The sequence below is a fragment of the Mus musculus genome, chromosome 10, assembly GCF_000001635.26.
Source record: "Mus musculus strain C57BL/6J chromosome 10, GRCm38.p6 C57BL/6J".
In the NCBI taxonomy this organism is placed as follows: domain Eukaryota; kingdom Metazoa; phylum Chordata; class Mammalia; order Rodentia; family Muridae; genus Mus; species Mus musculus.
Genome location: NC_000076.6, coordinates 101,970,275 through 101,983,815, shown reverse-complemented (window position 1 = coordinate 101,983,815; position 13,541 = coordinate 101,970,275). Strand labels below are relative to the sequence as shown.

The following is a 13,541-nucleotide window of genomic DNA, read 5'->3' as shown; positions in this document are numbered from 1 at the left end:
GACTTTTCCTTCCAGTAAGAAGCCCCTTGGTCTTGCAAACTTTATATGCCCTAGTACAGGGGAATGCCAGGTTCAAGAAGTGGGAGTGGGTGGGTAGGGGAGGGTACAGGGAACTTTTGGGATAGCATTTGAAATGTAAATAAAGAAAATATTAAAAAAAAAACAACTTTACAAAGTAACAACTTGGTCCCTGAAATTAGGTAGATTATTCTCTGTAAAAGAAACCTATTTCACAGGGAACAGCATATTCTTTTTTCTAAGCAATGCATAGTTATATTACAGGCATATTTTTTCTTCAAAGTTCCCATTTTGACATATCCACTGAGGAATTTTTTTTTCACCCCTGGGAAAGATTTTGTTCAAAGAAGTGACTTTGAAGACTCAACCTTTGCAGTGGTTCAACTCTCAGGAGGTTGACATAATTTCATATTCCTAAGTTTTGAATTATTAAACTTATTCACATTTGTAGTCATGAATTTATCAAATATAGAATAAAATTTATTTCAGCTTTTTGATTTCTGTAATTATACCCTTCAAGGGGTTCTTGATTTTATTCAAGCTGAATATTTTAAGCATGAGAAATGTCTGAAGTTCAAAATTTCTAACTACCAAAGGTTAATTTTCAATAAATTTGCATAATGCATCAATTTAGGTGATTTTATTTTCATGGTACTTGGAATTACAAATATATTTTCAAATAAATCTACCAAGAAAATCCACTGTAATACATATTAGTCATTGCTGAACTAAGATGCTCCTTTAAGATTTACCTTATATGACTTCATACATATATATATATATATATATATATATATATATATACACATACACATATATTCACACACATATACATACATATAGATAGATAGGATACAGACATACACACACACACACACACACTTAAAGTGTCTTATTTGTATTAGTATTAAACCTAAAAGAGTGTAGTAGCTTAAGATCTTTCAATTTAAAGCAAAATAAAATGAATTATAAATTTGTGTTATAATTATTTGTAGTCCAAAGATTTCACTCAAAAACAAACCACAAGTTGGAACTATCATGAGCTTTCTATATTTTATACCATTTAGCATACAGATTTTGAAATATGAAGTTAGCAATTTGGAGTCATTCATAATTTTAAAATGCTCTTAAAATTGAAAAAAAAACCACAGCAATTCATCTGAGATAAGCTCTCACTTTGCGTGGATTATTACTGTTTTTTTTTTGAAATATGTTATAAAAACACGACTAATCTTCCCTTTTAAGCATTTCGTCAGTGAATAACGTGTTTAATTCTGATGATTTTTGACTCTTGATTTTTCTCTCAGTCAGAATTGACAGATTAAGACCATTTTCACTTATCTATTGATGAGTATTCTTCACAAGAGCATTCTTGGTCATCATGTGCAAAGAAAACGAGCTGCTTGTTTTAGCTTTAGGAATCCCATATACAGTGAGACAAAGATAGACAGATCTCCATGAGTTCATGGCCTGCCTGGTCTACATAGAGAGTTCCAGGACATCCAATGCAACATAAAGATGTCCTGTCTCAAAATAAATAAATAAATAAATAAATAAATAAATAAATAAATAAAACATACATACATATATACATTTATATATGTTTCAACAATATGTGATACAGAAATACTTGACAAACGTACCTAGTTTACATATGAAAATATGACTCGATTATTAATAATATTGTCTATATATCAAAAGCATATATCTTTTTATTTATTTTTATTTTTTATTAGATATTTTCTTTATATACATTTCAAATGTTATCCCCTTTCCTGGTTTCCCCTCCATCTATCCTGTCCCACTTCCCCCTGCTTCTATAATGGTGATCCACCACCACTCACCCACCCTCTCCTGCTTCCCTGTCCTGGCATTCCCCTACACGGGGGCATCTAGCCTTCACAGGACAAAGGGCCTCTCCTCCCATTGCTGTCCAACAAGGCCATCCTCTGCTACATATGTGGCTGGAACCATGGGTCCCTCCCTCTTTAGTTGGTAGTTTAGTCCCTGGGAGCTCTGGGGGAGGGGGTTGGTTGGTTGATACTTATGTTCTTCCGCATATCTTTTTATATGTCTTGAACACCTTCTGGTTCACTGTGTTGTGGACTGCTGTTCAAAGAATCAAGAGAGGGCTCAGCTAGATAGATTTCAGCCAAGCACCAGGCCTTCCTGCTTTCCTTCTTTAATAAGTATGTTTAATCTGCATCTCAGGCTGAAGGAGAAGCAGCTACCCTGAAGAAATTATTATTGGCAATGTGGTTATGGAAAGTGTAGGTCGGAAAAGACACCACAGTTTAAACCTCTGCTTGTCTCATCTAGGAGAAAACAAACACTTATGTCACTTTTCAAACCAAATAACCATGTTTGGAAAGAGATATGTTCACACTTTGCATGTTCAGACAGAACCAAAAGATTATATACAAAGTAAGAAGGCGAGAAAGACAGAGGTAAAAGTTCAATATATCACATCAGTATTTTCAGAAGCAAATCACATTCAATAATTAGACTCAGCCACTATGAGCTCATCACAGTATGAGCTTTTGTGAGGAACATTTCCTTTACAAATAACAAAAGAAACGTTTGCATCCTTAAATTGGCACTTGCATTTGGCCCATCCATCATTTCCCACAACCTCTGTTATACGTTATTCTGTTTTCTATTTCTCTTTGACTGTTATAAATTCCATTGGGGGGGGGGCTCTCTTTGTCTCTCTCTGTCTCTCTGCTTCTGTCTCTCTGTCAGAGATGACAGACAGACAGACAGAGAGAAAGGCAGACAGACAGGTAGAATCAGAGCAGTTTTTACCAGGATAGTTTTACAGACAGAGAAAATTATCCAGAACCAGGTGAAGACAGAATGAGGCAGATAATGAGAAGGAATCAAAATTTATAATACATGGTTAGTTTCAGGCCAAAAAAGTGCAATTCAGTGAGGATATGACAGAAGTCAGATTGAGATAGTCAGCTGGGATAGAACAGATGAGTTTACTCAGCCAGTCAGAGTTCAGAAAGAACTAGAAAGGATGATCTTAGTCTGAGGCATTAATTAATTGGGATCAATAAGGTATTTTTACAGGTGTGTGTGTGTGTGTGTGTTCCTGTGTGTGTGTGTATGAGAGAGAGAGAGAGAGAGAGAGAGAGATTCTATTTCTGGATTCATTTGCTTATATTGTTAAATTCTTTACAATAACATACATTTTCATATTTAATTAATATTACATACTACAAAAGTGCTAAAAGATAGATTTTATTTATTTATTTATTTATTTTAATGGTTTTTTGTTTTGTTTTGTTTTGTTTTTTGTTTTTGTTTTTTTGTTTTTGTTTTTTTTTTTTTTTTAAGACAGGGTTTCTCTGTGTGGCTCTGGCTGTCCTGGAACTCACTTTTTAGACCAGGCCGGCCTTGAACTCAGAAATCCGCCTGTCTCTGGCTCCCAAGTGCTGGGATTAAAGGCATGCTCCACCACTGCCCGGCTAAAAGATAGATTTTAAATGTTCTTCACAAACAAATACCAATAGGTTTATTCAGTGATGAATATGTGCTAATTAGATTTAATTAATTACCTTACAATACAAGCCTAGTGCAGAAGCTCTCCAATTATATTCAATTATTGGTAAATTGCAACCAAAATTAAAATACAAAATTAAAATACAAATAAACTGAATCATCTGTCTCTCTATGAAATATTATGGGCTAAATTAATATATATATATATGTATTGATATATGCATATATATGTATCATTTCTCTTATGTAACTATTTTATATAACTAATGATTACATTTGATTCACTAAAACTCATTTTTATAACCATCAACATATATACAAGATAGAATGCACTTAGTCCATTTATTGTGTGCCTATAAAAATATTTTATGAGCTGGGTGTGGTCGCGCGCGCCTTTAATCCCAGCACTTGAGAGGCAGAGGCAGGCAGATTTCTGAGTTCGAGGCCAGCCTGGTCTACAAAGTGAGTTCCAGGACAGCCAGGGCTATACAAAGAAAACCTGTCTTGAAAAACCAGAAAAAAAAAGTATTTTGTGTTTTTGAGGAATTAATTTTTTTTCATTTTATTTACCTTTGTAACAATGTGCCATCACCAACTATAGTTAATTATTTACTTCAGGCACCCTGATATTATATCTTTCAACCTTGCTTGCATGGAAGTAGGGATTGTTCATAGTATTAAATGCACCAGAAATATATGAGTTTTCAGAAAAAAAAAAACCAAACAAACACACACCCACACAAAACAATTAGAAACTAATGTCTGAACTTTCATTTGATGTATTCCTTGGTACCACTAAGTGCTAGAATGTATGACAACTATAGGTGTGAAGGGGAAAATGTGGGAGGCAGTGCGAGTGCTTTTTTGTGATATTTACCACATGAACATAGAAAAGCTTTTGATTGTTTTGACTACTGGGATATGTAAGCTCTTTTCTCAGGCTGGTGGTTTTTCTCTAATAGGTCTATCTTGCTAGTTATATTGTACCTGTCATTCAACTAATGAATAAAATAAAAAACGAGAGTAATGGCTAGCAGTATAGCTGAGAGAAGGACCTGAACTCTCTGGGACAAATGTTGACTTTAACTTTGTCATTCTGTTTTAAACAAAGTGTGCAGTGGAGAGAAGTATTAATACCTAAAATTATTTGTTAATAAATGTACTAATATTGTCAGAAGTAGCTGAAGTTAGCTAGGAGAGAAAAATAATGTTTCTTGTTGCCTATTCATTACAAGGTGTTTTATTCAACAAATAGAAAAATCAAGATTTTAGATCTGTATGGAGGTTCATTACATAGAAAACTATAAATCAAATACTTATGCAAATATTAAATTCGATTTAAAAGTAAATATCACCTTCTTAGCTTGGCATGGAGTAATTGAAGTAATGAGGCAGTTGTTTATAAAATTTCATTAGATTCCTTTAAATATTTTATGAATCACGGAATGGCTCTAGGGAATTTTAAATACAATAGTTTATCCTAGACATATTACCTACTATTCTGTGGTTCTCCCATGAAATCATATATCTGAAAATAATTATAGCACACAGAATAAGTCAAAATAATTATACTTAAGCTAAAGAAAAAAAGATCCGAATCTCAAACATTAATAGTGTTGCAATCAAATAAATTGTTTAAAATTTTAAGCACATAATATAAAACTTTATAAAATTTTAGATACTACTGAAATGTAAATATTTCCAAGAAAATCCAGGTGGGCCATAATGGCTAAGTATTTTGTTAATTACAATTAATTTTAAATCGAAACGTGTTCTTCCTTGTAATTGATTTTAAATTACTTAATTTCTTTGTGCGTGATTTATGTCATTAACAAAACGAAGTTTCCACTGAGAAAGTAATTCCAAGGTATTAAAGATTGATGAATTAATCTCTTAGGACTTGAGTGACATATCATTTACAAATTAATGTAGCATATATTTTGACCCAGAGAGGAATATGAAATATTTAAATTGTGTGTGCCAATATATCGAAAACTAGATTTGATCTTATATCAGGAGTTAAAAGTATTTTCTTGAAAGCTCCAAGATTGGAAATATCAAATCTCCTCTGCTTTTTTCGGTAGGATATATTCTTCTTTTAAGGATATTTAAAGTGCATACTTCATTGAAGAGTATTCAGGAAAAGCTAAGAAGGAGCACCAAATTTATGAGCAAGCTTTCCCCAGTGATAGGATGGGCTTGTTAATAATAAGATACCCTTGGATTTCATAAGGAAAAAGAATGAATTTCTAGATCATTTTGTCTGCATAATTATATCTTGTGCAGATGGTATGCACATGAATTTAAGTCAGAAAGAAGTGTTGCTAGGAGGTGACAAGAGAAAACACAAAAGGTGCTGGGCAGGGAAAGAAAATCATTTAAGAGAAATGAAAGCCCAGGTACTACTAAAGATTCTTTGGTCTCTTCAAAATACTAACAGAAATGTGAGAAATAAGATTATGCTTAGCATGTTGTTTTCAGGAATGGTAGTCGTCTGACACCATTTCTTCATGCCTGAGTCAAGACACACTATGTTATTTCTGGTTGTAACATGTGCCAGAGCAAAGAAGGTCACAAGATCTAAAAAAGAAGAAGGGGTCTTCAACCCTATAGGTGAAACAACAATATGAACTAACCAGTACCCCCAGAGCTGGTATCTCTAGCTGCATATGTAGCAGAAGTTGGCCTATTTGGCCTTCACTGGGAAGAGAGGCCCCTAGGTCTTGCAAACTTTATATGCTCCAGTACAGGGGAATGCCAGGGCCAAGAAGTAGGAGTGGGGGGGTGGGTAGGGGAGCAAGGCAGGGGAGGGGGGCTAGGGAACTTTCGGGATAGCATTTGAAATGTAAATAAAGAAAATATCTTTTTAAAAAAAGTAAGATAAAGTCTGGAACAGAGTATGTCTCTCAGTTCCTGCTACAGAAACCAAATTCCTGCAATAGAACTCAACGGTAGGGGAATGATGAAATTAGATTTCCTGTGCTGTTAAATGACCAAGCAAACCAAAACATACAGTTGGTATTCAAGAAAGATTGACAAATGGATTGTAAGTAAAATCAAGTTGGTTGTAGAAACCATTAAAATAATCAAAGAAAATAAATCCGTCACTAAGGGTGTGAATAAAGAAAACATATCATTTGATAGATATGCATGATATCACTTGGAAAATTATATATATAATATATTTTATTATATATATATGTATATAATAAAATAAAATAATGTATAAAATAAAGATAATGTCACACTGGATTTGATCTTATATCAGGATTTAAAAGTATTTTCTTGAAAGCTCCAATGAATTAACAGAACTTTATAAAAAATATCAAGCATATATATTAAAAACAATAATTCTAACAAACAATGCTGGATAACAAGCTATTCACACTCAGAAGAATTAATTCAACCTCTTTTTCACAGAACACATAAATTATATGGCTATGTTGATGTTATACTATCTATGTCACAGTGTTAATGAAAGTAGATTGCAAGGATTGCCTTTCTTTAAGCAGGTAGAATTCACTAACTATGCTTTTATATGTTTGAGAAATGAAGGAGACGAGAATCATGTATCTTACAACATTCTGCATGACAATTATAGATACCCACATTTATTTTTTATTTTTATTAAATGAATACTTAAGTTCCAATACACATTAAAATGACAACACATATATCTGAATGCCCTTCATAATTGGCAGTAATTATTTAAAATTGCAATAATTAGGAAACACATTTAGCAGTAAAATAAAGTAGTAAAATTTAGAGCACAATATTGAAGGATCATGAAGTGTTCATTTGAAAATTGTTGCATTTTAAATATATCCTCATGAAAATATGTCAGTTATTAATATGTAGTTAGGCAGTAGTGCTATCAAAATCTAACTAAAAATTAATGATAGGCATCATCTAATGGAAAATTGAGGTTTCACATATATCTAAATATGAATGATCTTTATTTTTTTCCTTTAATGTAAACTGAAATATATTCTACTAGAAATTGTCCAGTCATATCAGTGTTATGTGGACAATGGGGTAGAATAGAGAGTCCTCATAAAAGGCTAGAAATATATTTCAATTGGTGCACTTCAATATATTATTTGAGAAATGAAAGATTGTTGAACATATTTGCCAAAACAAAAAGATATCAATATTGGAATAACAATAAACACATTTGGGACCTGAGGCTACAACTGACAAAAATATTCAAATTCAATTTGGTAATTCTGGAAATGAATTCAATCTTGTTTATTTAGTGGAGAAAAGTAACAAAATATTTCTGAGAAGAAATGTTTTTTATTGCTCTGATCTGTCCTATTCCTAGTGATTTTTCTGTATCTTAAAGTAGTTTTTGGATACCAACAATGTCAAAATAAGCATGGAACATGAAAATTAGCTGTCCCCTAGGAATTGGAAGGGACATATGAATTTCTGCATACCCTGGAAACTAATTTCTAATTCTTACAAAATAAAAACAAGAAGTAAAGCAAATGTAGGGTTACTTCCATGACCAAGTACCAAACATGTTATCCAGCCCACAATTCATGCACAAACAAGCACATACTTTTGAATGTGCGTATGCACAGACACTCAGCCTAAACTTTCACATACACATTTATACACACACACACACACACACACACACACGCATGCATAGAATATATACAGTTTTCTGGCCTTGACATAATGGTCCAAAAAATTACTTTGTCCAAACCTTGGAGATCTGTGTCATAGTAGATTAGTATTTATGTAATTAAAAAGGTGCATGCCTTTAATCCCACCACTTGGGAGGCAGAGGCAGGGAGATTTCTGAGTTTGAGGCCAGCCTGGTCTACAGAGTGAGTTCCAGGATAGCCAGGGCTATAAAGAGAAACCCTGTCTGGAAAAAAAAAAAAAAAAAAAAAAAAAAAAAAAACGGAAAAAAAAGAAAAACAAACCAAAACAAAACATAGAACTATTTGTACCCTTAGAGGAAAACATGGAAAAGTTAAACTACACTATGTTATACAACAGATAAGCAATGACTAGTAATAAAAAAACAAAGCTTCTAGGATTATAATATTATAACATTTTAGATATATATTTTATAAAATTATGAAAAAAATGAGAAAATATAGAAGAGCTAAGTTTATTTTTTAATGGAGTAAATGTAAACAAAAGATGCCAGAGTTCTTAATTCACAACTTTATTTATATTGCATATTTTATATTAGCTCACATATAAACCACAAAAAATGTTTAAACTATTAAAGAAGAAACTGAAAAGTTCATAAATAAGAATAATAACATTAAAATAATAAGTTGGAGAAAAATATAGAGTGTGTCAGAGAGAGAAAACATGAAGTCCAGTGCTCAGTAACTAATTTGAAATGGTAGGAGAAAGTCATAATATCAAGTGCCTCCATAATGAAATTTGAGAGATCTCATAAAAGCAATATAAAAGTATACCTGAAAGCTCTAGAAAAAAAGAAGTAAGCACAATAAAGACGCTGAATTCAATCAGAAACAAAGAAAACAGTACAAAGAATTAAGAAAATAAAGAGCTATTTCTTTGAGAAAATCATCAAGATAGGCAAACCCTTATCCAAAAAAACCCAAAAGACAGAAACATAGTATCAAAATAAAAGAAATCAGAAATGAAAAGCTAGGGACAACAACAATGAGGAAATTTGAGGAATCATTTGATCTTACTTCAAAAGCCTGTACTCCATGGAATTGGAAAATATTAACAAAATGGATGACTTTCTAGCAAATGCTACTTTGAACATCAAATCAAGATCAGCTAAACTATTTCCTATAACTCCTAAAGAAATAAAAGCAGTCATCAAGAATCTCACTCTCAAAACCAAAAGACCAAAAAACAAAAAAAACAAAAAACAAAAAATAAAAAAACCAAAAAAAAAAAAAAAAACCACCAAAAAACAAAAACAACCACAACAAAAAAACAAACAAAACACCTAGGCCATATGGTTTAAGTGCAGAATTCTACCAGACTGTCAAAGTACTTTTAAACTACACTGTAGAATAGAAACAGAAACCACCAAAGTCATTTTACAAAACCGTAGTCACCTGAATACCTAAACCATACAAAGATTCAACAAAGAAAGAGAACTGCAGACTGGTTTCTCTTATGCACACTGAGGCAGAAATACTAAATTAACTACTGGCACAGATTCCAGGGACAAATAAAAAACTATCCACCATGATCAAGTAGGCTTAATCCCAGGGCTGCAGGGATGTTTCAATATATGAAAATCCATCAACATAATCCACTGTATAAACAAATAGAAGAAATTACATTATCATCTCATTAGACATTGCAAAAGCCTTTGACTATATCTAACACCCCTTCATGTTAAAAGTATTAGAGAAGTCAGGGATATAAGGCACATACCTAAATATAATTTGAGCAATATAGAGGGAGCCAATAGCCAACATCAAACTAAATGTAAATAAACTGAAATCAATTCCACTAGAATCAGGAATGAGACAAGGCTGCCCACTCTCTTCTTATCTATTCAGTATAGTACTTGAAGTTCTAGCCAGAATAATAAGACAATTAAAGGAGATCAAGGGGATAAAAATTGGAAGGAAATAAGTCAAGATACTACTATTTGCAGGTGATATGAGAGTATATAAAAGGGACACCAAAAATTCTACCACAGATCCCCTGCAGCTGATAACAACTTCGGCAAAGTGGCTGGATACAAAATTAACTCAAATAAATTAGTAGCCCTCATTTATAAAAACAATAAATGGTCTGAGAAAGTAATTAGGGAAACAACACTTTACAGGATGACATACTACTTAGCTAATAAAAACAAAGACCTGATGTTTTTTCAGGCAAATATTTGGAACTTGAAAATATCATCCAGAGTTAGGTAACCCAGTCCAGATAGAATGTGCATGGTATGTACCTACTTATATGTTCTTATTAACCATAAAATACGGGATACCCATGCCACACTCCACAGAGCCAAGAAGCTAAACAAGAAAAGAGACACAAAGGAGGATGCTTGGATCTCAATTAGAATGGGGAGACTAAATAAGATTTAGATAGAGGAAGGAAACCGTGAGGGAGAGGGGATTGGGAGGATAATGGGGAGGGGTTCAAGATCAGGTGTGGAAAGAGGCAGGAGGGATAGCCACCTGGCTATGAGAATAAAGGGAAATCGACAATTGACAGCTATGGGGAGGTTGGGGTCATCTCCATGGAGAGACAGAGATAATGGAGGGGCCCAAGATTCATTGGCAGTGACCTTAACTGTGACTCACAGAATAGCAGATATGCTGCCTGAAGACACCAACCCTTGTAGTCACAAAAATACTCCAGGGACACCAACCTACCCCCCAAACTTTCCTCCCAAATTTATACTTTCTATAAGAGATTTATAAGGGTGGATGGAGCAGAGTCCTGGGGGATTGGCTAAGGAATAACTAGACCAACTTGAAACCCATCCCATGGGCAAGCACCAATTCCTGACACTATTAATGATGCTGTTATTATTGGAGACAAAAGTCTATCATGGCTGCCCTCTGAGATGCTTCACCCAATAGTTGAGTCAATGGATACAGATACCTATAGACAAACAGTGGATGAAGCTTGTAAACTCTTATTGAAGAGTAGGGGAAAAGATTGTGGGTCCTGAAGAGGACAGGAACTCCACAGGAAGAGCAAAAGAGTCTACTGGATACTCCCGGCTCTCAGAGACTGAACCACCAACCAAAGAATGTATAAGGGCTGTACCTAGACCTCCCTGCACCAATGTAGCAGTTGTTCAGGTTGGTCTTCATGTGGGTCCAGAACAACTTGAGTGGAAGCTACTGCTAAAGCTGATGCCTATAAGTGGGATATGTCCTTCTAGGTGGACTGCCTTGTTGGCTCAGTGGGAGAGAATGTGCCTAGCTCAACAGTGTGTTGATGTGCCAGAGTGTAGGCATACCCAGGGGATGTGCCACCCTCTCCAAGGAGACAGAGAGAGAAGGATGGGAAGAATGATTGTGGGAGGGGATGACTGGAAGTGGGAAAATGATTGGGAAGTAAAGTGAATTAAAAAGATACTACTTCGAAAGGACCCAGATATAGCTGTCTCTTGTGAGACTATGCCCGGGGCCTAGCAAACACAGAAGTGGATGCTCACAGTCAGCTAATGGATGGATCACAGGGCTCCCAATGGAGGAGCTAGAGAAAGTACCCAAGGAGCTAAAGGGATCTGCAACCCTACAGGTGGAACAACATTATGAACTAACCAGTACCCCGGAACTCTTGACTCTAGCTGCATATGTATCAAAAGATGGTCTAGTCGGCCAATACTGGAAAGAGAGGCCCATTGGACAGGCAAACTTTATATGCCCCAGTACAGGGGAACGCCAGGGCCAAAAAGTGGGAGTGGGTGGGTAGGGGAGAGGGGGTGGGTGGGTATGGGGGACTTTTGGTATAGCCTTGGAAATGTAAATGAGCTAAATACCTAATAAAAAATGGAAAAAAAGATACTACTTCGAAATTTTATTTTTGAAAGTGTTTAATAAATTATTAAATTAATATAAAAGTACCATAAATTTATATAATCTAAAACAATATTTTTTTATTGAAAACAGGCCATTTCCTCACATAATATATCTTTATTGTGGTTTCTTTTTCCACTATTCCTCCCATCTCCTCTCTATCCAGATATACTCTTTTTCTACTTCTCATAAAACAACAACAACAACAAACAGATTTCTAAGAGATAACAATATGATAATATAATATAGCATATAAGGTTACTAAGGGATAACACTATAATAATGTAATATAATAAAATAAAACATATAATATGAGCCGGGCAGTGGTGGCACATGTCTTTAATCCCAGCACTTGGGAGGCAGAGGATTTCTTAGTTCAAGATCAGCCTGGTCTATAAAGTGAGTTCTGGGACACCCAGGGATACACAGAGAAACCCTGTCTCAAAAAAAAAAAAAACAAAACAAAACAACAACAACAACAAAAAACAAACAAACACAAAACACATATATGATATGATGAAAGAAAGACTTAGACAATGCAGTGTATAATTTCTTGAAGCCATACTGATATTCTGTGGTACAGATCATATGGCATTTGTATTAAATCAATATCTAGAAAACTACATTTAATTGATATTTTAGTATCTGTCTTTTAATATATGAAAACTATGATTTCTCTCAAAGATAGGGGAATAATTAAACAAGGAAACTCATTTTTATTATTTATTTAGTAGCTTCATAATAACAGGTAATGCAGTTTAAATGTTTGAACCCTGATTGCTCTATCTTACACAACTGCCTTCTCCTAATGATATCCTTCTTCAAAAATGAAGCAATGGCATATCTGTGTGCAAAACATGTCGTTACAGTTCCATATTATATTTAAAGAGAGAGGAAAAAAAATCAAACAGACAAGACCTTGAAACATAAAAGTAATAAAATTGTAGAGTAGGAATAGAAATGTAGTTATTTTTTTAAAATTGAATTGTCCTTGTTTTCAGTGTAAAAACACAAGACACAAACATAAGGAAATGTATGAACTCATTGTTCATTGAAATTCTAGTCTTGTGGTAACACATTAGGAAAATAGAAAGATAACAAAAACATTGAGAAACACTGACTGCAAGGGGTAAAGCACCCACCATGTAAAACAACTGCTGCAACAGGTAACTCAGATTTAAAAGAAATACTGGAAGATGTGGAGAGATATCTCTTGCAATGTAGTATACAAGTAGCCAATAGATTCATAATAATATTCTATGAGCCATTTTAAAAATGCAGTTTTAGCAATATTATATCCTGCTTCACATCACTAAAATAATCCAGGATATGTAAAATAATAAATATGGGGCAATAATGTTAAAAAACGATAACTATAACATATTAGTTAGTTATTCAATGAGAAGAGCTTCACCTGCTATGCTTCTTTTAACCACGATCCAGAAGGCCAAGTGCATTTAATGTGTTGAAATTTTAAACGGATCCATGAAATAATTAATCCTATTCTGTATT

The 13,541-nt window shown here is 33.9% G+C and overlaps 1 protein-coding gene across 4 annotated transcripts in view; it reads right to left on the bottom strand.

The window, feature by feature from the left end:
- The window catches only part of Mgat4c (MGAT4 family, member C), a 710,365-nt gene that overhangs the window by 408,036 nt on the left and 288,788 nt on the right, over positions 1-13,541 (bottom strand). The gene's annotated exons all lie outside the window — the stretch shown is intronic.